Below are 23801 nucleotides of genomic sequence, written 5' to 3'. Positions count from 1 at the left end.
CATACTCTTATCTCCAAAGAATCACCAAAAAGCTGGGAAGAAGAAATACTATAATTCAAATGTTAGAGCACCAAACATGTGCAAACAAGCTAAAGGTTACCCCTAGGCTCTTCAAGCCTTGATAAACACACACACACAGAAACACACACACACAACCCATATGCATGCAAAATCAGAGATTTCTACACTGTAACCTTTGGGTATTCTCTACCTTTTCCCCCACTAAGTCTGGTGGTTGTTGGCCTGGGAGTTGGATGCATCCAACACCACCTGACATCTATAATTTTGGGAACACACTGGCTATAACGTCAGCCTTCCCCAATCCCAGCTCCTTGATTGGATCATGGTCTATCCAGACCCTTTGGGGTTCCTTTTACAGACTTGCCAAGATCCTTTAAAGAGGCATCACACGCTGGTCACTGGTGGCTCAAGCCTGTCAAGTTAGCTACTCAGGAAGGTGAGATCTGGCTTCCAAGCCAGCTCGGGTAGGAAAGTGTGAGACTCTTATCCTCGAAGAACCATCAGAAAACAAGAAGTGTCCCTGTGCTCAAGTGGTAGAGTGCAAGCCTTGAGAAAAAGAGCTCAGGGACAGCGCTCATGGAAAACAACAACAAGGAGAGGCATTGCATGTTGGCTTTGGGATTGGCATGGGCCAAATATTGGAAATTTCAAGTGCACCAAGATAAAGCAGTACCTCCTTTAATCCCATGCTCCTCTATCTTGTCCAAACCGTGGCCTTGGCCGTGCTTTGGGTCAAGATGGCTCTGGCTTGACGGGAAAGCTCCAAGGAGGAAGATCCCAGACCAATTGCCCTGGCTCCTTCCTCCATGCTCACACTGCTGCTTCTGCTCTTTGCCATACACCTTCTTCCTGAAATCCATCCATGAGATCATTGACACCGACACAATGGTGAGTGGTGGGTCCAGCCTAACTCGGGGAAGTCAGAGGTGGAAGTCAGTTTGGGACTAGGAGCTTCTACCCTGGGTGTGGGCTGAGGCCAGTGCTGACATTTATTTCATCCTGAGCCTTGCAGGGGTAGGGGACAGTGTAGACAAAACATTGCATCAGGTAAGATGGGAATCTGTAGGACCACTTGTGTTGGGGAGACTGTGGGACTCAGGGGACCACTGTTCTTGGTACTCTTCTCTCAGACGTCCCTCTCCCTCTCTCATCCCTCAATACTAAAAGAGAAACTTTAAGTAAGGGTGTCGATGAGGGGGCAGGGAAGTATTTCCGCGTGAGCCAGACTTGTGCTTCATATTCATCCTAACCCCTAATTCCTATTTATCTGAGGATTGGCCATATGGGTTTAGGGGTTGGGGATCATCCTAGATGAGAATGTAGTTCAGAGATAGTCACCTAGCAAGCCTGAAGCCCTGGGTTCAATTCCACAACGAAACCCTGGAAGGGGAGGTGGGGCTCAACTTGTAGACCACCAGTCTTGACCAAATGGAGCTCAAGGACAGTGGCCAGGCCCTGAGTTCAAGCCCGATAACTGGAAGAACAAATCTTTGTTGAGGCTTTATTTTCCCTTTGGAAAGGATTTATGCTTTGTGATAAACACAACATGGGCCTCTTCCCTGGCCACCAATGGGCCATTAGATGTCCCTGGAATTTGGGCCTCCTCCCAGCAGCCTCTGCTCTACTCAGCCCACAGTTTACCCTTCCATCACCAGGCAGATGGAGGCCTAGAGAAGCCCACCTGGCCACCTAGTTCTGGTGGCTGCTGAGGATTTTGGGACTCAGCATGTCACATAGGGAGTCATCATCCCCATCAGTCTACAGGAAAAAGAGATGGAGCACTGCAAGCCTGAGTGCACCAGCTGTGGTAGTTTTGGATTTGGGGATCTGCCGCAGGATATGCTCTGTGGGCTAGTCCTGTACCGGGCATGGAACCCTGACCTCTCCTCTTGCAGTTTCCACACTATCCTGAAGTTGCAATTCTTCAAAACCTTTCTGTGCCTACCTCATCTTGACCACCCATGAGCCTGAGGCCTCTGAAGCAGCTGCACTGGTGGGGAGCCCAGCCTGTGTCGGCATCTGGAGCCCCGTGTAGGAGTGAGAGCAGCTCTTGCAGCTATCTACTCTTCATCTTCTCCTGGGACAGCTGGCACATGCACGGGGCTTTCTCCTGACACAGCTGATCCAGAATGAACATCTGTCCTTTACATGCCAGGAGGGATTCCTGGGCAGTGCGGATATGTGCCGACAGCTGGTTGCATCAATGGTGGAGCTCATCTGCAGGACTCTGGAAGTCCACCTCATCAGGCAGGTTGTGGATGAAGCAGATTTTCTTCTCGGATGCCCACATGTCCCACTTCCCATTCTCTCACATGTTGTGGTGGCAGCTCACGGGGCGGAGGACCTGTGGCTCTGGCTCTATCTGGCACTGAGCTGTCCAGAAAGAGGGAGTGCCTGAAGCAGTCCGGCAAGAGTTTCCCCCTGTGGATCTCAGCCTCTGAGAGTGCTAACAGAGCCACATCCCTCTCAGTTTGGGGGACATCTCCATCCTCTGCCATGGGCACATTGAGGAGAGTCGCTTCCTCAGATTTTGCTTCTCCAGGGTTCACAGCTTCCCCTTCCACAGGGAAAGCCAGGAAGCTCAGCTGGGCCTGCAGGTGCTTACTCTGTAGACTGGTCACTTCCAGGCACTTGAAACTGTCCTGTCACTTTGGGGGCACAACCTAGTGCCCCAGTTGGTCGGACCCTGCAAATGTTTCAGCTGCTCCAACAGCTGGGTGAGCTTCTGCAGGTGCTACTGCAGGACCTACTACTTGGGAGCACAGCTGCTCATTTGAAGTGATGTGCTGCTCACAGGTGGCTCTGAGCTCCTGCATCTAGGCCAGAGACTGCCCCTGCTGCTCCTGCATTTCCCGAATCGCTTGGCTCTCTCTCAGCCACCTCTTTCCATTCCTCTATCTTCTCCTCTGAGCCGTCCAGCTGTTCCGGCAGATGTTTCTTCACCTGCTGCTCTGAGTCCAACGATGCTAGAGAGAGCCTCCTTCTCACTGCTCACCCTGTGGAGAGTGTCCCGCAGCAAGACCAGCTGTTCCTCCAGCTGTGGGTTGCACACACATGCACATCGTGGGGTCTCGGGGATCTCCTGCCGATCCTTGGTTTTCTTCTCTAGTCTTCCCAGTTGCTCCTGCTGCTCCCCAATCTGGAGATGGAGTCTCTGGTTTTCCTGGACCTAGATATGAAGTTGTTCCTCCAGGTATTTCAACCCCATCTGCATGCGGTAGGTGTGGGCCTGCAGTTGGTGCTCCTCCTGAGATGGACCCTCGGGGGGCCATGGCTCTGCCAGCTTCCTTCTCTGTCCCCCCAGTTATTCTCTAGGTGCAAAACCTACCTCGATCCTCACTCCTTCTCCTTCTGCGTGGACCTCTCAATGCTCAGGTTCTGCGAGAAGGTGTCTGTCTCCAGATTTGCTGCGGTCACCATTCAGCTCAGGTTGTCCTGAAGTCTCTTTAGTACCTCACACCCGTCCAGCACTTGTTGGAACTTGAAGATTCTGTTCCTCTTGTTGCTCCTCTATGTCCAGAGTGCTTTCAGCTTCTCCTAAATCTCTGTGTTCACTTGCTCCAGGTCATAGAAGCTACTGGGTTTTTCCTTGAGCTGAAGTGTTACATCATTCAGCTGTTCAAACAACATTTCAGTCTCCTTCTGTAAGTAGTAACCACAGAAGCCTCCATCTCCGGCTCCCCCATGTGCTGCTCTGCGGCCTGTAGGCAGCGGGTTAGAGCTTCGTGCTCCATTTCTCTGTCATATGCCATGAGCTTCATGTGGGCTTGTGCCGATTGTAAATCACTTTCTGCTGAAACCAACCTCTGTATGGGTAACTTGTGGATGTCTAACTCTGTTTTTGGTGCTTTGTGCACTTGGGCTACCTTCTCCTTCTCTTTCTCTTGTCAGTCCTGCAGGTCTGTCTTTTCCTGCTTCAGTGGTTGGATCTTGGCACAGAGCACCTTGTTTCTTCTTTTGCTGCAGTACAGGGGAGGCACCACATGTTGGTAGCACCTCTTCAGATTCTTGGTGGTATCGGGACCCTTGACACTCTGGACAGTGATGGCTGTGACTGTGTCCAAAGGCAGGGGAGGCCTGTAGTAGGCATCACCTTTGGCCAGACCCTGCATTGAATCACCCTCCCAGTAGTGTTTGTCTTTGGGATCCTTCTCTTTTTTGTATTCTTTGTTTTCTTGAATGTTGAAGGTCTGACAGGAGGATTCTTCTGGTGTTCTGGCAGTAGTTTGTTGCCCTCAGCTCTGTCTCAGAGTCTTGTTGTTTCAGACATCTGAGCGCTGGGATGGGAAAGATGGGCTGGCCACATTCCCAGGCTCTGGGAAATCCTGTAATCTCCCACTCACTGACTAGGTCATCAATTTCTGATTGTACTCCAAATTCGCCTTGAGATTCTTGCTTACCACTCAAATGCTACTAGTGATGTCAACCAACAGACAGTCTGATGGCTGCACAGATTGTTGTGTATGTCTGTTTGTTGCCAGTCAGTCCTGGACATTGAACTCAGGATCTAGGCACAGTCCATGAGCTGCTTTTCCTCAAAGCTACCCCTCTACCACTGGAGCCACATGGCTCTACTTCTGGCTTTGTTGACACTGAAGTTGGACAGGGGTCTCAAGTACTTTCCAGACTAGGGTGACTTTAAATATGAATCTCCTTTCACAGCTTTTTCAGTATCATGGAGTACTTCTGAGAGCCACTGGTGCCTGCTTAATCATTGGTCTTGCTGATGTTCTTGGACAGACTGGTGAGTTCCCTATCTTCGGGTTCAAGTGGTGGATGCTGGAGCCCTCAATTTGAATCCTGGTCCCGCCACCTCCAAATGGCAGGAGATCCTAACTCATTTTTATCCATATAAATACCAATAGAATGTGATGTATGTCATGATTGAATGGGCAATTCTTGAATGATTCTAGGATAAAATTATATACAATTATATTCTACGATACTGATTAATTTTAATCAATACTTTATGAAGCGTTTAAAAAATTACATTCATTAAAGGGAGAAATAATGAAATAACTAAGAATTGGTTGTCATATAGCATAGAGATGCCATTTTTTTCTGCCAGGACTGGGATTGCAACTCATGGTCTGGGTAACTCTGTTGCACTGTGTAGGAAGGGGAAGCTTGCTTTTTTGAAGTCAAGAAATTCAAGTCTGTTCCTTAGGCCTGAAATCGATCCCCACCACTAGAAAACATCCTATTTGTGTACATTTTAAGTATATGATATATATATACATACATATAATTGCTCCATATTGCATTCAGTGTAGTTATTTATTTTAACTTTTGTTTTGGATTTGAACTCAGCATCTTGGTATCTCTGTGGCACTGTGGGTGAAGGGGAAGCTCACTGTCCTTGAAGACAAGAAATTCAGACCAATTCCCAGGGCCTGAATTGAAGCCCCAGCACTGTAAAAATTACACACATGAGTTTAGTGAGTATGACGTTTATTACCCTTATTCATTTAGTATTATTACGCATATAACATTTCATTTATTACATCCTATCATACAAGATAATTTGCATATGAATTATACATCATACTGAGACCCAGGACTTTCTTTTCAGGAAAAAATGTGTGAAAACTGGCTGCTTACTACATGAATAAATTTTTGGCAATGCTGGGATTTCAATTCACGGTATAAAATGTCCAATCCATAAATGGGGTCAAAGTCTTAGCACACCAACCTCTGGCAAACTGAGCTGCCAGGAAGTTCTGATGACCTGTTACTTGTTATCAAGCCACAGTAGTGCCCTATATACATGTGTGTGTGTGTGTGTGTGTGTGTGTGTAGATTGATATATATATATATATATATATATATATATATATATATATTTAGAGAGAGAGAATGTGAGGATATTATTAAATTTTATATATATAGTTACCAATAATTAGTTATTAAGTTATGTCTCCATTTAATGAAGTATCATGGTTGAATACTTATAAAAGCATTAATTAAAAATTAATCAATATCCTTCCATTAGGGGAATCATAACATAGTGCTAGAAGGGAAGATATAAATCCAATGATTTTTGTGTGGCTTTCTAAAAAGGAATCATGAATTAACTGCAAATTTAATTACTTTTATAACATTCTATTAGCATTCATGTAAATAGGAATGAGTTTGTCAGGATCTCCCTCCATTTGTGTGTGGCAGTCCTGGGATTCGAACTCCAGGCCTCAGAAGTTTACTCTAATGCAAACAATTGGAATAACATTGAAGATTTCAGATTGTCACAATTAAAAAAAAGAACAACAAGAAGAAAAGAAAGCCAGGTGTCAGTGGCTCCTGTATGTAATCCTTGCTCCTCAGGAGGCTGAGATGGAGAGAATGCCAATTTGAATTCAGACAGGGCAGGAAAGTCTGCAACACTCTTATTTCTAAGAAATCACAGGAAAATATCCCCATGGGTTGGGGGCTGTGGGTCAAGGGCAGAGTGCTACTCTTGAGAAAGGAAGAGGTGATCAGGGATAGGGCCTAGTCTCATATTTCAACCTGAGACCTGCCAAAGAAAATAAGAAGGCAGTAACCCCATGTCTCTGTCTATATATGGATGATGTACGGATGATATGCATTCAGCAGGTTGCCCATGACCAGACCCCCAACCTGGGAAAGCTGGGACAAGCCCTCAGAGAGTACTAAGTCTGAGGCAGTAGCTTGAACAAAGCATCCTTCTCTGCCATTTAATAACTGAAGCCCAGAAGGCTTGCCTTGGCTGGTGTATGCAACGGATTCATTAAGTTCTGGCTGAGATGTCCAATTGGGACATCTTCCTAGGCTGTAGGAGTTGTGGAAGGTTCTGGCTCCATATTACATATCCCTCTGTAGGACTTGAGCCTAGATCTCTGGGGTCTGGTGGCTATCACTCATTCATCATTCCTCCTTGTCGAGTCTCACTCTGCTCCCAAATCCTGGCAAAGATATGAAATGGCCAGCGATTTCTGTGCTGAAAAGAGTATGCCAATAAATCTCACCCTCATAGTTCCTGTTAGAAGTAAGCCTTGGGCTGTGAATGTGGCTAAGTGGTAAAGTGCTTACCAAGCAAGCATGAAGCCCTGAGTTGGATTCCTCAGTACCACATAAACAGAAAAATCCAAAAGTGTCACTGTGGCTTAAGAGATAGAATGTAGCCTCGAGAAAAAGCAGCTCAGGGACATGCCTAGACCCTGAGTTCAAGCCACAACACTGGCAAAAAAAAATGTGAGCTTGGTGAGACATTCTCTTCTGGGACTCAGAGGAGGGCCGAGGTTATAGGTAAGAGATAGAGGGCAGGTGCTGGTGGCTCACCCCTGTAATAATAGCACTCAGGAAGTTGAGAACTGAAGATAATAACTGTAAGCTTGTGCTGGCAGGAAAGTCTATATGAGACTCTTATCCAATTAAACACCAAAAAAAAAAAAAACAGAGCTGTGGTACAAGTAGTAGAATGCTAGCCTTGAGCATAACAACTCAGGGATAACATCCATGCCATGAATTCAAACCCCAGGACTGGCACACACACACACACACACACACACACACACACACACACACACACACAATCACACACCAAGATAGAGCATTTGACAGTCAGCCTACACAAGTTCGATCTCTAGCAACTCAGTATTAAAAAAAAGTGAGAGAAGGGAAGGAAAGACTTGCTCCAGGAGGTGATATGACCAGTGCCAAAATTCCACAGGAGTTCTAAGATGTGGAACAGAGGGCCTCGAGCAGAAGGTACAGAACTTGCACAAAGGTCCTGAGGGGTGGTGTAGAGCAGGTGGTGTGGGTGGAATGAAGGTTCTGTGGCCTCAGACAAGGCTAGTAGAACACTGAAGGCTAGGTCAAGGTTTGTACTTGAGTCACAGGTAGGGTAGAGTGTGGGGTCCCAGAATGGGGCTCAGGGGAAAATTAGCTTGGCTTTTTACCAATGACCCCAGCCAATTTTGTGGCTGGAAGCCTGTTTTTCACAGCTCCTGACCCTCAGGCCCCCTTACCATGGAGGAGTCAGGGAAAATGCAGGGAAGAACTTTTGCTTAAGAAAAGCTTCTACCCAATCCCTCCAGTGGCTCAACCACTGTAAATCCTAGCTATTCAGGAGTCTGAGATCAAAGATCGTTGGTCAAAGCCAGCTCAGCGGAGGAAAGTTAGTGACATTCTTCTGGCCAATAAACTACCAAAATCCAGAAATGGAGCTGTGGCTCAAGTGGTAGAGTACCAGCCTTGAGGGAAAAATTAAGAGACCAGAGCCCAGACCTGTTGGGTCTTCGTCCGCCCCACGAAAGACAGATGAGGTCCAAGGAAAAATAAGTTCTGTGCTCGCCCATTCCCCAGCCTCCCTCAGCCCAGGAGACAATCAGACACAGAGGTGAGCCAAATCCAGCAGGTAGAAAACTCCTTTATTAACAGAGAGTAGCCCTTTTTAAAGCCAAAAAGGGTGGGTGGCATGGCAAGGGAGGAAGAGGAATCAATCACTGTCAAGGTCACACCCTATCATGCACATGAGCCTTCACAGGCTGGTTAGGCACTGATAGGAAGATCAGTTGGGCTCTGCCCACTCTACTCTCTCCCCGCGCCATCTTGGCTGCCCATGTGCTCTACAGTAAATTGGGTTCTGCCCACTCTACTCTCTCCCAGAGCCATCTTGGCTGCCCATGTGCTCTACAGTAAGTTAGGCTCTGCCCATTCAACCCCCTCTCAGCGCCATCTTTGCTGCCCATGTACTCCACACAGACCCTGAGTTCAAGCCCCGGTACTGGCACAGAACAAATAAGGAAAGTTTTCAGGAAATCCCAGTCCACTGTGGAGAAAGGCCATTATCAACTGGGCGCCGGTGGCTAATGCCTGTCATCCTAGCTACTCAAGCCTGAGACCTGAGGATCAGTCAAAATTAAAAGCTAGCCTGGACACACTCTTATGTCCAATGAATCACCAAAAAGCTAGGAAGCAGAGCTCCTGTAGTTCAAGTGGTACAGCACCAACCTTGTGAAAACATGGTAAAGGGTAGCACCTAGGCTCTGAATTCATGTCCCGGTAAACACACATACACACACACACACACACACACACACACACACACACACACACACACTAATATCCTTAACAGATGCCAGTGGCTTATACCAGCAATCCTAGCTACTCAAGAGGTTGAGATCTTAAGATGGCAGCTTGAAGCCAGAACAGGCAAGAAAGTCCATGAGACTCTTATCTCCACTAAACTACTAAAAAAAGTTGAAAGGTGAGCTCTGGTTCAAGTGGTAGAATGTTAGCTTTGACCAAAGGAAGTTCAGGGACATTCCCTAGGCCCTCAGTTCCAGCTCTAAGATTTTTTTTAAAAGACATCCTTTGCCCCCCCAAAGGCCATAAATCCTGATTTTGGTCATCCTAGACTCCACTTCCACTCCTGCCACTTCCACAGTACTACCACAAGTGGCCGGTGTGTGGCCAACACTGGGTTAAGAAGTGAAAGTACACAAGGGGGTGCATAGCCAGGTCAACACTAATACCCTAAAACAATGAGGTATTGGCCATACCAGTCTCTCATCCCCCAGTTCCCTGGCCCTGGAATCTAAAGTCTGTGCCTCTGTACTCTGAGCATCTGGAATAGTCTAGAAGGACCTGAGAGGCCCAGCTGGGGCCGTAAGATAGGCTGTCCTGTGATAAAGTACATTTACATTTCCTAGACACTGATCTATACTTCCAAGCCACCTTGGCCTCACCTCCCATGTAGCCCTAGATCCTCCTTGCTTGGGCAGCTTTCAGTGAGCTGTCAAGCTCGAGGTGGCCAGACCCACCAACAATCCCCCATTCCCCACTCCACTGCCAGCCTGCTGAGAGGGATGTGCAGTCAGAGGCCCAGCTGAGGAAAAGGATAAGACATCACATGACTGAGGCCCTCCCTCTCAGGCAGAGGAGACCCTATGCCAGCTAGCATCGCTGACCCAGAATCCCCTGGAGGCGGCCAAATATTGGGACAGCCAGACTTGTGCCCCAGAGAAAAGTTGGAAAACAGGCCTGTGGCAATTTAGGACTCATTGTAGACCCTGATAGGGGGCTAAAGGCAAGGTCTGTGTGAAGGAGGGGCACCATCTGAGGTCAGAAATAGGCAGACCAGCAACCAGGAAGGGGACAGAAAAAGACGAGGGAAAATTACACACACACACACACACACACACACACACACACACACTCACACACACACGGATATCCCAAGCCCTTAGCAGTCCCTGAGAACAAACCCTGAACTCACTCTATTAGGATCACATCAAACCCGTGAGAAGATGGCACTATCATACTCAGACTAACTGTAGACACAATATTGAGCCTCTCATATCTAGAATGTCTCATAACCCAGCATGGAATTTCCTACCGTACACACTGCAATGTGAAAAACTCAGCCAACCTCTTTGTTTATTATTGGTCATGGGGTTAGAACTCTGGGTCATGGCGCTGTCTTTCAGCTCTTCAGCTGAAGATGAGCACTGTACAATTTGAGCCACAGTGCCCTTTCCTGTTTTCTGGTGGCTCATTGGATATCAAGACCCACAAACTTTCCTACCCAAGCTGGCTTTGAACCGTGGTCTTTATATCTCAGCTCTATAAGTCGCTAGGATGACAGTTGTGAGCCACAGAAGGCGCCAGACTTCATCCATCTCATATACCCAGAGGAAACCCAATTCATTAGGCCACAAATTTCTTTTTTTTTATTTTAATTTATTTTATTTTATTTGTGAACATACTGTAGAGAGGGGTTACAATTACATGGGCAGGATAATGCGTACATTTCTTACCAAGAATTGCAGCCTCCTAATTGTTTACCCTTCACATCCCTTCCCAGCCTCCCCCCTCCCCCCCAGTCCCAATACTTCTCCCCCCTCCCCCCCACGCCCCCCCACACTGACATTGTAAAGTTCGTTATGGACATGACAACTTGTACTTCTCATTGTTGCAACAGGTCCACCTGGATCCTTAAACGACTTGTTTTTCCCCATCTCCTCCACAAGTTATACTGACATCAAATATAGTGAAAGCAGGGGTTATACTGTGGGGGAGGGACATACAAAGCAACAAAGAAATAATCTTATAAATGCGTTAGAAACACATGCATGAAAGAAAAAAACATTAAAATACATATCTAAGGGTTCATTTTCCTAACATCACATTATCTGACCTTTTCCGCTTGGCTCATACATATACTAGATATTGCAAATAAGGGAAACCATGGGGCCTATGTTTCTTAGGCCACAAATTTCTTGTAACCTTTTACTTCATACTTTAACACCAAGCATCCAAATCCATCCTTCATTAGGGAAAGTACAGACACAACAATCCCACCCCTGGACCCATTTGCCCACTCCTTGCCTGCCATATGCCTCGACCACTTGAGTTCTTGGTAAGGCACCATCCATTCTACTGTGGCTTCAAACTGGTGCAAACTTGGGGAGTTCTTTGAAATGTCTGTAAAGTGAGGCCAGCACCTGGTCTCTCAATCACAGCACCCTCCCACACACAACTCCATATTTTTGCAGTGAAAATGTTTTACTTTCTTTCTTTTTTTTGATTGTGGGCTTGAATGCTGGGCCTGAGTGCTGTCCTTGAGCTCTTCAGCTCAAGGCAAGTACTCTACTACTCGAGCCACAGCACCCCTTCCAGTTTTCTGGTGGTTTGTTGGAGATAAGAGTCTTAGGGTCTTTCCTGCCCAGTCTGGCTTTGAACCATGATCCTCAGATCTCACCTCCTGAGTACCTAGGATGACAGCCATGAGCTACTGGCACCCAGCAAAACATACTTTTCAATGCCTGTCATTTTATCCTCTCAGGAGACTAAGATATGAGGACTGTAGTTGGATGCCACCCTTGGCAACAAAGTGCATGAGAACCCTTTATCTCCAATTAAACACCCCCATGCCTGGAAGTGGATCTGTGGCTCAAGCAGTAGAAGGCTCGCCTTGAGCTGAAGAGCAGAGGGATAGCGCCCAAGCCCAGAGTTCAAGCCCCATGACTTACCAAAAAACATTTCAGTTTTCACTAACTACTAGGAGCAAAAATGTGAGATTGAATAGTAACTAGAGCATTATCATTATATTTATTTCTCAGTGATCATTCTAGTAATGATTAATGAGAGTTTTCCAGCCAGGTTTAGCTTGAGAGTTAGTGTTAAGTAATGGATTAGATGGTAAGTAAATCTGAAATTGTTCAGGGTACAGGGGTTCAGGAAAAGGTAGGATCATTGGAAACTACAGTATTTTTCCTGATAAGAGAATTTGAGGACAAATATTATAATACTTAATGTTAGAAAACAAGATAACTTCTGAGGTAGAGTCAGAAAATTTGTGGGAATTAGGACAAATTGAAACGCATTTCAGATTGCAAACTGGAGTATCCATTAGAATGATTAAAAACTAGAGTCTTTTTCTTAAACATTAGAATTGGACTATCATTAAAGTGAAAGTTAGGTTTCAGTTCCAGCTGGAGTTAGAGTTAGCCTTAGGGAAATGGAAAGTTTAGGGTCAAACTGAAAGTAAATCTTCGAATAACAAGTCTAGTTAGAATTAGGATGAATGTGAAATAAGAAACTGCTAATAATATTAAGATTAGGGTATGATTAGTGTGAGGGTTAGCCTGAATATTCCAGTTAGGGTTCGGGTTACAAAAATGGCAAGATACTGTGTAAAACTACAAACTATTTTTAGAAAGATGAGTTGAATCAAAGTTAGGATGAATAAAAACTAATGTATTTGTATGGCTTTTAGAATCCAAAGGCTATTAGTTCTAGGGTTAGGGTTACTGTTCTAGTTCAGGTTAGACTTAGGCTTAGGGAAGGGTAAGCTTTACTGTAAAAGTTCTCTACTAACATTTTCAAGTAAAATAAGTTTGAAATTTAACAAAAACTACAGAGTTTTCCTAAGTTTTCTATTCACTTTTGAATAGGGTTAAATTTATAGTTAGGTTACTAGTAAGGTTTATATATAGTTAAGGTTAGGTACTAAACTAGATTTAAAAAAAAACCTGCAACTTCTTTTTGGAAATATAGGAGTTCAGTAACCATTAAGATCAGTGGAAACTGTGATCGTTTTCATGATATGAAGATTTAAGGTTAATGATTCATAATAGGGAATGATTTCAGAGTCCAAGTCAGGGAATCTGTAGGATTTGGAAGCAAACTGCAAATTATTTCAAAGACAATTAGTATCTGTTAGAATGTGTGTAAACTCGAGTATTTTCCATTAATTTTAGGATTGGGTTACTATTATCATCAAGATTACTCTTAGGGTTCTGTCCAAGATTAGAGTTAGAATTAGGGAAATGGAAGGTTGAGAAATTGAGTGACTTACTTTCTTTGTGTATGTATATGCACTATTCTAAGGCTTGAACTCAAGGCTTGGGTTTTGCCCCTGAGCTTTTAGCTGTAGGCTAGCATTCTACCACTGGAGCCATGAGTGCACTTCCAGCTTTCTTTGACAGTGAATTGGAGATGAGAGTCTCACAGACATTCCTATCTAAGCTAACATTGAACTGAAATCCCCAGATCTCTGCCTTCTGATTTAAGGTAGGATTAATGCATGAGCTACTAGTGCCCAGGAAATTGCCTGAATTATACTGATTGTTTTTACTTTTGTTCGAGATTGAGACTTGAATTCATTATCTGACAGCTTTGCTCACTAAGTAGCACTCTGCCACTTGAGCCATATCTTCAAAAATGATTATTTTAAATAGCTGGAAATCATTTAATTTTCTTCAGATGATATGTATCATTAGTGTTGTTCTAAAACTTACCCTAACCAAAAACGATTTATTGACCCTAGAGATTATCTGAGCAGATTCTCATGCTTTGCTTCTAATTGCATAACATTTTAAGGACATGATTTTTTAATTATTATTTTAAGCAGCAAGCAGTTATCATTAAATAAAGCAGTTTATGCATACAATATACCTTGATCAATGTCAACCCTTGCAAAATTCTCATCCATCCCTCCCCTATATACCTCTTCCTTCACTCTTCTTAATTTTGTAGGATATTTACTGGATTCCTCTCTGCATTTTCCCTCTTTTCTTCTATTCAATCTTCTACTTTTTCCCACTTCACTCCTCTTCTGTCTACCCACTTCCAGCAACTCTACTCCTGGGCATTTACCTGAAAGATTATAAACCAGGATATAGTAACGGTATCAGCACAACCATGCTTACTGAATCAGCCCAGATACTCCTCAAAAGAGAAATGTATCAAGTAAATGTAATACACACACACACACACACACACACACACACACACACACACACACACACTGGAAATTCTACTTACCCATCAGAAAGAACATTGTACCATTTGTATCTCTCATTTCTCATTTCATCTGCCTGGTATCTCATTGCCATTGTATTGTCCCTGTACTGCAGTAACTGATACATGCACACTGATGTAAAAGATTTTCAAGGTTATGGGCTAACCATAGATTCCTGGCTATGAGTTCTCTGCTCATTCTCTTTGTCTATTCTTGCCTTTGAGTAGTGATTGTACAGATTTATTTGTACCATTTGCTACACAGAAAAGGGATGAACCATATATATATGTATCTCTCTCTATATATGATTATATACATACACACACACACACACATATATATATATATACATACATGGATATATGCACACATATGGATATATATTAAACACTTGAGTACATTTTATGTTTTCAAGAATTATGGAACTAACAAAAATCACATGCATTTTCCTACTTTTTCTATTTTTTCAAAACCTAAAGAACTTTGTCTCTTTTGAATACCTAATTTTTAAGATAATATCACCATCTCTCATATGTCAGTGACCTTGAAATTAGATGTTCAAAGTTATTTAGTCTTTTTGGTGGAAGAAAGGCATATTACTAGGGTTCTATTCAGGGGTTCTCTGCTTGCTAGACAGGACTTTGTCTGTATAGCACCAAGCATATCAACTACTTTTGCCATACTTCTAGTCCATTTTATTTACTTGAGGTCTTGAACTTTTGCCTTGGTAGGATTTTAGATTGACTGAGACTTTGCTACCTATGCCTCAAAACATAATTAGCTAGGATTACAGATGTGAAACAGTATGGGCAACTCATTTGTTGAGATGGCTGTCTTGGCAATTATTTCTTTGGCCTGGCCTCAGACCAAGATCCTTGTCATTTCTGCTTCCCAATCAGCTGGGATTACAGATGGGGCTACTATACTTGGTGTACATGACACCTTCTGTTTTGGTTTTTTTTTGTCGGTCGTGGGACTTGAACTATGGGCTTAGGCGCTGTCCCTGCACTCTTCAGCTCAAGGGGAGTGCTCTACCGCTTGAGCCACAGTACCAGTATCGGTTTTCTAGTGGTTTTATTGGACATAAGAGTCTCACAGATTTTCTTTCTCTGGCTGTCTTTGAACCCTGATCCTCAGATCTCAGCATCCTGAGTAGCTAGGATTACAGGCGTGAGCCACCAATGCCGGGCACACATTCTGATTTTAAAAGAGTTTTTCATTGTAAAAATGCTGCGTAGAGGGGTTATAGTTACATGAGCAAGTTATTGAGTACATTTTCTATCAAACATTGTTACCTCCTCCTTTGTTTTTCCCTTCCCCTCCCCTCCAACCTCCACAACTTCATTCCCCTCTATTCCCTTCCCCTCTTCCCCGCCTATATTGCAAATATCCATTTTCAACATAGTGTCTTGTGCATCTCATTGATACAATGGGTCAGCCTATATCACTATTTATCTATTTTGTTTTTTCCCTTCCTCTCCCCAAGCTAGAGAAGGGTGTATACAAGATGCAGGGCACCGACCCTAAATACAGTGAAAACAAGTGTTAAACAATGAGGGAGGAACATAAAAAGAAAAAAAAAACACATGGTAGATTATAAACCCTATCTTGGGGTTCATTTCGCTTAACAGCATCGTTTCTTGTCCTATGTACATAGCTTTTGAACTTTTATGCTTGTCCCAGACATATAATAGTTATTGCAAATAAGGAAAACCATAGGACCAATTTTTCTTTGCTTTTGGCTTACTTCACTTGATATAATGTTTTCTAAGACCTCACTTAGTGCTCCCCTATTATCCAGCAGTCACCATTTTTGGGCATTTACCCTAATGATCACACACAAGACCATACTAAGCTATGGTTACAATTATGTTTATTGCAGAATTATTTACCATAGCTAAGATATAGGAAAAACCCAGATGCCCCTCAGTAGATGAATGGATCAAGAAAATGTGATACACACACACACACACACACACACACACACACACACACACACACACACACAATGGAATTCTATGCCTCCATCAGAGAGAATGACATCGCCCCATTTGCTAGGAAAGACGCAGAAACAATTGTATTAAGTGAAATAAGCCAGGCTCATATAACCATAAGTCCCATGGTTAATCTTACTTGGAGTAACTAGTACATGGTACCATATAACCATATAAGAGGATGTTATGTGAAATTAACCCCAAGGTAGGGCACAAATGATTTTTATCCCGTGAGATTCTTATCTCTATATAATCCCCCAAATAAAGTTGGAAGGGGAGCTGTCATTCAAATGCAGAGCACCAACTTTAAGGGAAAAAGCCTAAGTGACAAGGTAAGATCCTAAGTTTAAACCATAGTATCAGCACTCAAAAAAGTTGATTTCTTTTCCTTGAGGTTTTTATTAAATTGCTCAGGAAAATAATCGACATTGTATTTATGTTTAGCATTACTATTAAAATCATGTTATATTTATTTATGTTATTCTTTATTTTCTTTTTTTTTAATTTAATTTTATTTTATTTGTGAACATATTGTACAGAGGGGTTACAATTACATGGGCAGGATAATGCGTACATTTCTTACCAAGCATTGCAGCCTCCTCCTTTGGTTTACCCTTCACATCCCTTCCCAGCCTCCCCCCTCCCCCCCAATCCCAATCCTTCTCCTTCCCCCCCTTTCCCTCCCCCCCCCCCCGCACCAACTTTGTAAAGCTCGTTTTGGACATGACAACATATACTTCTCATTGTTGCAACAGGTCCACCTATATCCTTAAACAACTGGTTTTTCCCCATCTCCTCCACAAGTTATACTGACATCAAATATAGTGAAAGTAGGGGTTATACTGTGGGGGAGGGACATACAAAGCAACAAAGAGATAATCTTATAAATGCGTTAGAAACACATGCATGAAAGAAAAAAACATTAAAATACATATCTAAGGGTTCATTTTCCTGACATCACATTATCTGACCTTTTCCGCTTGACTCATACATATACTAGTTATTGCAAATAAGGGAAACCATGGGAACTACGTTTCTTTGTGTCTGGCTTACTTCACTTAATATATTTTTTTCCAATTCTTTCGATTTCCTCACAAATGGGGCAATGTCATTCTTTCTGATGAAGGCCTAGAATTCCATTGTGTATATATACCACATTTTGTTGATCCATTCATCTACTGAAGGGCATCTGGGTTGGTTCCATACCATAGCGACGGTAAATATTTCTGCAATAAACATAGGTGTGCTTTAGTATGGTCTTGTTTGTGATCATGTGGGTAAATGCCCAAAAGTGGGATTACTGGGTCATAGGGGAGCTTTATGTGGAGCCTTTGAGGAACCTCTATACCGCTTTCCACAGTGGTTGAACAAGTTTATACTCCCACCAAAAATGTAGTAAGGTTGCCTTCTGTCCACATTCCCTCAAGCATCTGTGGTTATTAGAGTTCTTGATTATAGCCCTTCTAACTGGTGTGAGGTGGTACCTCAATGTTGTTTTTATTTGCAATTCTTTTATGGCTAGATAGGTTGAGCATTTCTCCATGTGTTTATTGGTCATCCTTCTTTCCTCTTCTGAGAAGTTTCTCTTTAAGTCTTTAGCCCACTTATTTAATGGGCATTTGCACCTTTGAAGATATGTTGTTGAGGGAATTCATTTTTTGATTTCCAGGTATATTTTAGATATGAGACACTTGTCCATTTTATGGCTAGTGCAGATCTTCTCCCAATCCATGGGCTTTCTAGTGATCTTGGTAGCTATGTCATTTGCCATGCAGAAGCTCTGCAATTTTATGCAATCCCATTTGTCCCATTTGTCTTTGATTATATTTGTATTTCTGGGTCTCTATTAAGAAAATTTCGGCCTGGGCCAAGGAGAACTACGGATTCTCCTATTCCATCCTGTAATGTTTTCAGAGTAAAACTTCAAACTTTTAAAGTTTCAAATATTACAGGAAGATCTTTGATTCATGTTGAATGGATGTGAGTAGATTGAGCTGTTGCATACATTCGTGTGTGTGTGTGTGTGTGTGTGTGTGTGTGTGTGTGTGTGTGTGTGTGTGTGTGTCTAAGGGGGGTAATGGGTATCATTGAAATCAAGGATAAGGAACTTGGTTCATTTTTCTGAGATATATATTATGGTGTTTCTTTGTTGGTGGTAGGCTCTGATTGCTTGCCTTTGCTGATGTGCACATTCCAGCTCAATTTTTCAATGAAATTTCTTAATTATTATTATTTTTTTTTGGGGTTCGGATGTGGGGCCTGAACTCTGGGCCTGGGCGCTGTCCCTCAGCTCTTCAGCTCAAGGCTAGCACTCTACCACTTGAGCCACAGCGCCACTTCCGGCTTTTATTCTTTTTGCTTATGTGGTGCTGAGGAATCGAACCCAGGTCCTCATGCATGCAAGGCAAGTGCTCTACCACTGAGCCAACTTCCCAGCCCTCTCAATTATTATTGAACATATAATGCTCTGATACTGTTTTGTCTTTAGTCTGCCATCTAGGATCTTCTTTTCCACTTAAATATTAACTTTCAATATGAATTTTATCTCCTGACTAATTTTCCCCTTTAATTTGCATTTTGAAATAAGAATTATAATACCTTTGATCTCTGTATTCCTGACGAAAAACCATTTTGAATTTTCTGTGTGATGTAATAACACCTGGACAGATTTGTTAGCACCAAGAACTTAAATTTTCTTTTGTAGTTTTAGTTTCAAATAACCCTCCTCCATGTTTTTAGAATGGTTAGACAAATAATTCCCACTATGCCTCACAACTTTTATCTTTCACTTTGTCTATGTTTCCTTGTCACTGCTAAATTGTTCTGGATGCCTGTATTATCTACCCCAACCCCTGCAAAGCTGTTGCTGCTACCCAATTTCCTGCCACTGCAACTCAGCAATTACAGTCACAATTATCCTTTCCCTGGTACTGCCTTTTTCTGCTACTCATTTTGCTACCCATAATTCTTAACACCATGGTTCCAGCCACCTGATCCCTGACACTCTGTCTCTGCTACCACATTCCCAAACAAAGCAAGGCACTAGTAGACACAGACAATCGACTTGGGTACTCCTCTTGCAGGCATAATAGGACGTTATTCCTCAGGTATTTATCATGAGGGACTAACTGGTGGTGGAAAGAAAAGTGGTTACTCAGAGGAGACTAAAATTCAAGGATATCAACTTTTAACTTATTACTAGGAAAATCAGGCCCTAAGGTGAAAGTTAATGAGAAAAGAAAATTTGACAAAAATATTGGGGATGATATAAATAAAAGTTTTAGCTTAATCTCTTCTACCAGTGATCTGAATGATTTATGACATAGATATGCAACTACTTTGCATTTTAAAAAGTACATGAAGATGCACATATATGTGGTACTTATATTAATTTATGGAATTGTTGCATATGATCATGTTAATGACACTCAATAGTTTATGCTTTATGATATGCTCATGAGTCTGCCTTTGGCAATATGAATTGAGCTCTCTAACAATAAATGGAATTTCATTGCAAATACTACAAGAATATAACTGAGGCTAATACCAAAATGAAAGCTGGAACAAGAAAACTGAACAAAGCTACAAGTTTGAAGGGAAGGGGTCAGTGGTAAGGGCTATGATAAAAGAGAAATTCTTCACCATGGAATCTTGGAAGAATAAAATGTGTCTTATTGAATTACTAGCTTTTCAAACATTCTTAGAAAGCAGAACATGATTTTTGATTCTTGCTTTTTGGAACCTCTATAATGAGTGGTGACACAAAAAATTATCGAAATGACTGAAAATCCACTGACATGAATTATTAGATTAACATTATACTCAAAGTTGCCTTGAGATGCAGGCAGGCTGGATTCCTTTCTTATTAAATTAATGGAATAAGCTTCCTTTTGAATGGTTGGACAGTCTAAGACACTTGTTCCAAAATAAGAAAAGATACTGGAGAGAAAAAAAGAGGAAGGAGAGTCAAGGCTGCTGAAATTAGCATATTTCCCATTTGGACTTTAATGGGTTGTTTCTACAAAGAATTAGAATTTTATCTTAAGATAATAATTTCAAAATGGGTATGCTAAAGGATAGCTTCGAAATGTAACATTTAATGCTGTTGGATTACTTGAAGACAAAGGTTTACAGAAAACTTTAAATTCCAGAAAAACTGTAATGTACCAATAAATACCTAGAAGAAATATAATTTAAAAATTCACCTGTTCAAAGCAAATCCTGGCATGAAAGTCTGTGAATCACTTATCTCCAAACAGGAAGTGCAACTGAGGCTAAATTGGGAAAGGGCTCCCCTTGAGCTGAAGAACTCTGGGATATATCAATTCCGAAGCCCTGAATTCAAGGCCCTTGACTGACAAAAAGAAATTTTAAAGAATTAAATCATTAGGGCTGGAAGAAGACACAGTGTTAGAGTGCTTGTCTTGCATGCATGAGGTCCTGGGTTCAATTCCTCAGCACCACATAAGCAGAAAAAAACTGGAAGTGACACTGTGGCTAAAGTGGTAATACGCTAGCCTTGAGCTGAACAGCTCAAGGACAGCACCCAGACCCAGAGTTCAGGCCCCCCTAACAACGTCAACAACAACAACAAAAAAATTAAAGCATCAAAGAACCTGAAGATGTTGTCCAGAATAATGAATGCAGCATTATCCGATGACATGACTTAGTGACTTGAAACCATTTACCAGGGGAGATGGTGGGCATTTTGTGTGTGTATCAAGACCTGCAAAATTATTTTATACTTTCCCAGGGAGGGAGAAAGGAGGAAATGGGGGGGGGAGGAGTGAGGTGTTTGGTGGACTTGCCTTTTGGTTCACTGACGGTTTTCTGGAGTCAAATTCAGAGAAATTCTGCTTGCAATCCTAGTTGCATGGGTAATGACGAAGCCATGTCCTGAAAGTGGTTTTGTCCTCTCCTTGGCCTGGTTCCAACCACCACTGGATAATTCAAGTCCCACTGCAGGACCAAGATGCCTTGAAGATTACTGATCCATTGGGCAGGTGGACCTAACCACAGCCAGAATAGGCAGATAATGCAATTTTGAGACCAGCACTGGAAATCTACAGCAGGCAGAGATTTTTTAAATATATTTTTATTGTAAAAATACTGTACAGAGGGCTAAGAGTTACAGGACTAGGTAATGAATACATTTCCTATACAGCATTGTTACCTCCTACTTTGTTTTACCCCTACCGTCCTTTCCCTCCCCACCTCTCCACCTCTCCAACTCTTCCCTCCTCGACCCCTGCCTGATATGGTAAATTCATTTTCAACACAATAACCTGTACATCTCATTGTCACAATGGTCAACCTGCATCCCCATTTAAGCATTCTGCTATATCCCCTCTACTCCCCAAATCAATATATATTATATATATATATATATATATATATATACATATATATATATATATATATATATATATATATATATATATATATATATATGATACAGAACACTGGAATCAAATACAGTGAAAACAGGGGTTTACCGTGGGGGAATAACGTACAAAAGAATCACATAGAGTTCTTGATTTTTGCCGTTCTAACTGGAGTGAGGTGATATCTCAATGTTGTTTTGATTTGCATTTCTTTTATGGCTAGGGATGTTGAACATTTCTTCATGTGTCTATTGGCCATCCTTCTTTCTTCTTCAGAGAAGTTTCTCTTTAAGTCTTTCGCCCACTTATTTATTGGGCAGTTGTTTCTTTGAGGATTTGTTGTTGAGGGGTTTAATTTTTTGAGTTCCAAGTATGTTTTAGATATGAGACCCTTGTCCGTTGTATGGCTAGTAAAGATCTTCTCCCAATCCGTGGGCTTTCTATTGATCTTGCTAGCTATGTCATTTGCCCTGCAGAAGCTCTGCAACTTTATGCAATCCCATTTGTCCAACCTTTCTTTGATTTGTTGTGTTTCCGGGTCTCTATTCAGAAAAGAGGGGATGTGGACAGAAAGGAACCTTACTTCATTGTTGGTGGGAATGTAAACCTGTTCAACCACTTTGGAAAGCAGTATGGAGGTTCCTCTTAAGACTTCACATAGAGCTCCCCTATGACCCAGCAATCCCACTTTTGGGCATTTACCCTAATGTTTACAAACAAGACCACACTAAAGCTACCAGCACAACTATGTTTATTGCAGCATTATTTACCATAGCTAGGATATGGAACCAACCCAGATGCCCCTCAGTAGATGAATGGATCAAGAAAATGTGGTATATATACACAATGGAATTCTATTCCTCCATCAGAAAGAATGACATTGCCCCATTTGTTAGGAAATGGAAAAACTTGGAAAAAATTATATTATGTGAAGTAAGCCAGGCCCAAAGAAACGTAGGTCCCATGGTTTCCCTTATTTGTAATATCTAGTATATGTATGAGTCAAGCGGAAAAGGTCAGATAATGTGATGTCAGGAAAATGAACCCTTAGATGTGTATTTTAATGTTTTTTTTCTTTTATGCATGTGTTTCTAACACATTTATAAGATTATCTCTTTGTTGCTTTGTATGTCCCTCCCCCACAATATAACCCCTGCTTTCACTATATTTGATGTCAGTATAACTTGTGGAGGAGATGGGGAAAAACCAGTTGTTTAAGGATACAGGTGGACCTGTTGCAACAATAAGAAGTACAAGTTGTCATGTCCAAAACGAGCTTTACAACGTTGGTGCTGGGGGGGGGGGCGGGGAAGGGGGGGCAAGCGGGGGAAGAAGAAGGATTGGGATTAGGGGGGGAGGGGGGAGGCTGGGAAGGGATGTGAAGGGTAAACAAAGGAGGAGGCTGCAATGCTTGGTAAGAAATATACGCATTATCCTGCCCATGTAACTGTAACTCCTCTGTACAGTATGTTCACAAATAAAATTAAATTTAATTAAAAAAAAAGAATCACATAGAGAATTATAAGCGTATTAAAAACAAAAGAAAGAAAGGAAAAACCACTTGTGTACATTTCGCTTAACATCATTTTGTATGGTCATATGTACCTAGCCTTTAATCTTCTCTGCTTGTCCTATACATGTGCTAATCCTTGCAAACAAAGGTAAAACAAGGTAAATGATGGGACCTACGTTTCTTTGGGTCTGGCTTACTTCACTTAATATAATTTTTACAAAGTCTTTCAATTTCCTACAAATGGGGCAATGTCATTCTTTCTGATGGAAGCATAGAATTCCAGTGTGTGTTTGTGTGTGTGTGTGTGTGTGTGTGTGTGTGTGTGTGTGTGTTTGTGTGTATGTGTGTGTATGTGTACCACATTTTCTTGAACCATTCTTCTATTGAGGTGCATCGGGGTTGGTTCCATATCATAGCTATGGTGAATAATACTGCAATAAACATGGTTGTGCTGGTAGGTTTGTGATCATTTGGGTAAGTGCGCAAAAGTGGGGTTGCTGGGTCACTGGGGAGCTCTACATGGAATCTTTTGAAAAATTTCCATACTGCTTTCCAAAGTGGCTAAACAAGTTTACACTCCTACAATAATGCAGTAAGGTTCCTTTTAGCCACATCCCCACCAG

Source organism: Dipodomys spectabilis, unplaced genomic scaffold, assembly GCF_019054845.1.
Source record: "Dipodomys spectabilis isolate Male_0828 unplaced genomic scaffold, ASM1905484v1 ptg000378l, whole genome shotgun sequence".
Classification (NCBI taxonomy): Eukaryota; Metazoa; Chordata; class Mammalia; order Rodentia; family Heteromyidae; genus Dipodomys; species Dipodomys spectabilis.
This window is presented reverse-complemented; position numbering follows the sequence as displayed.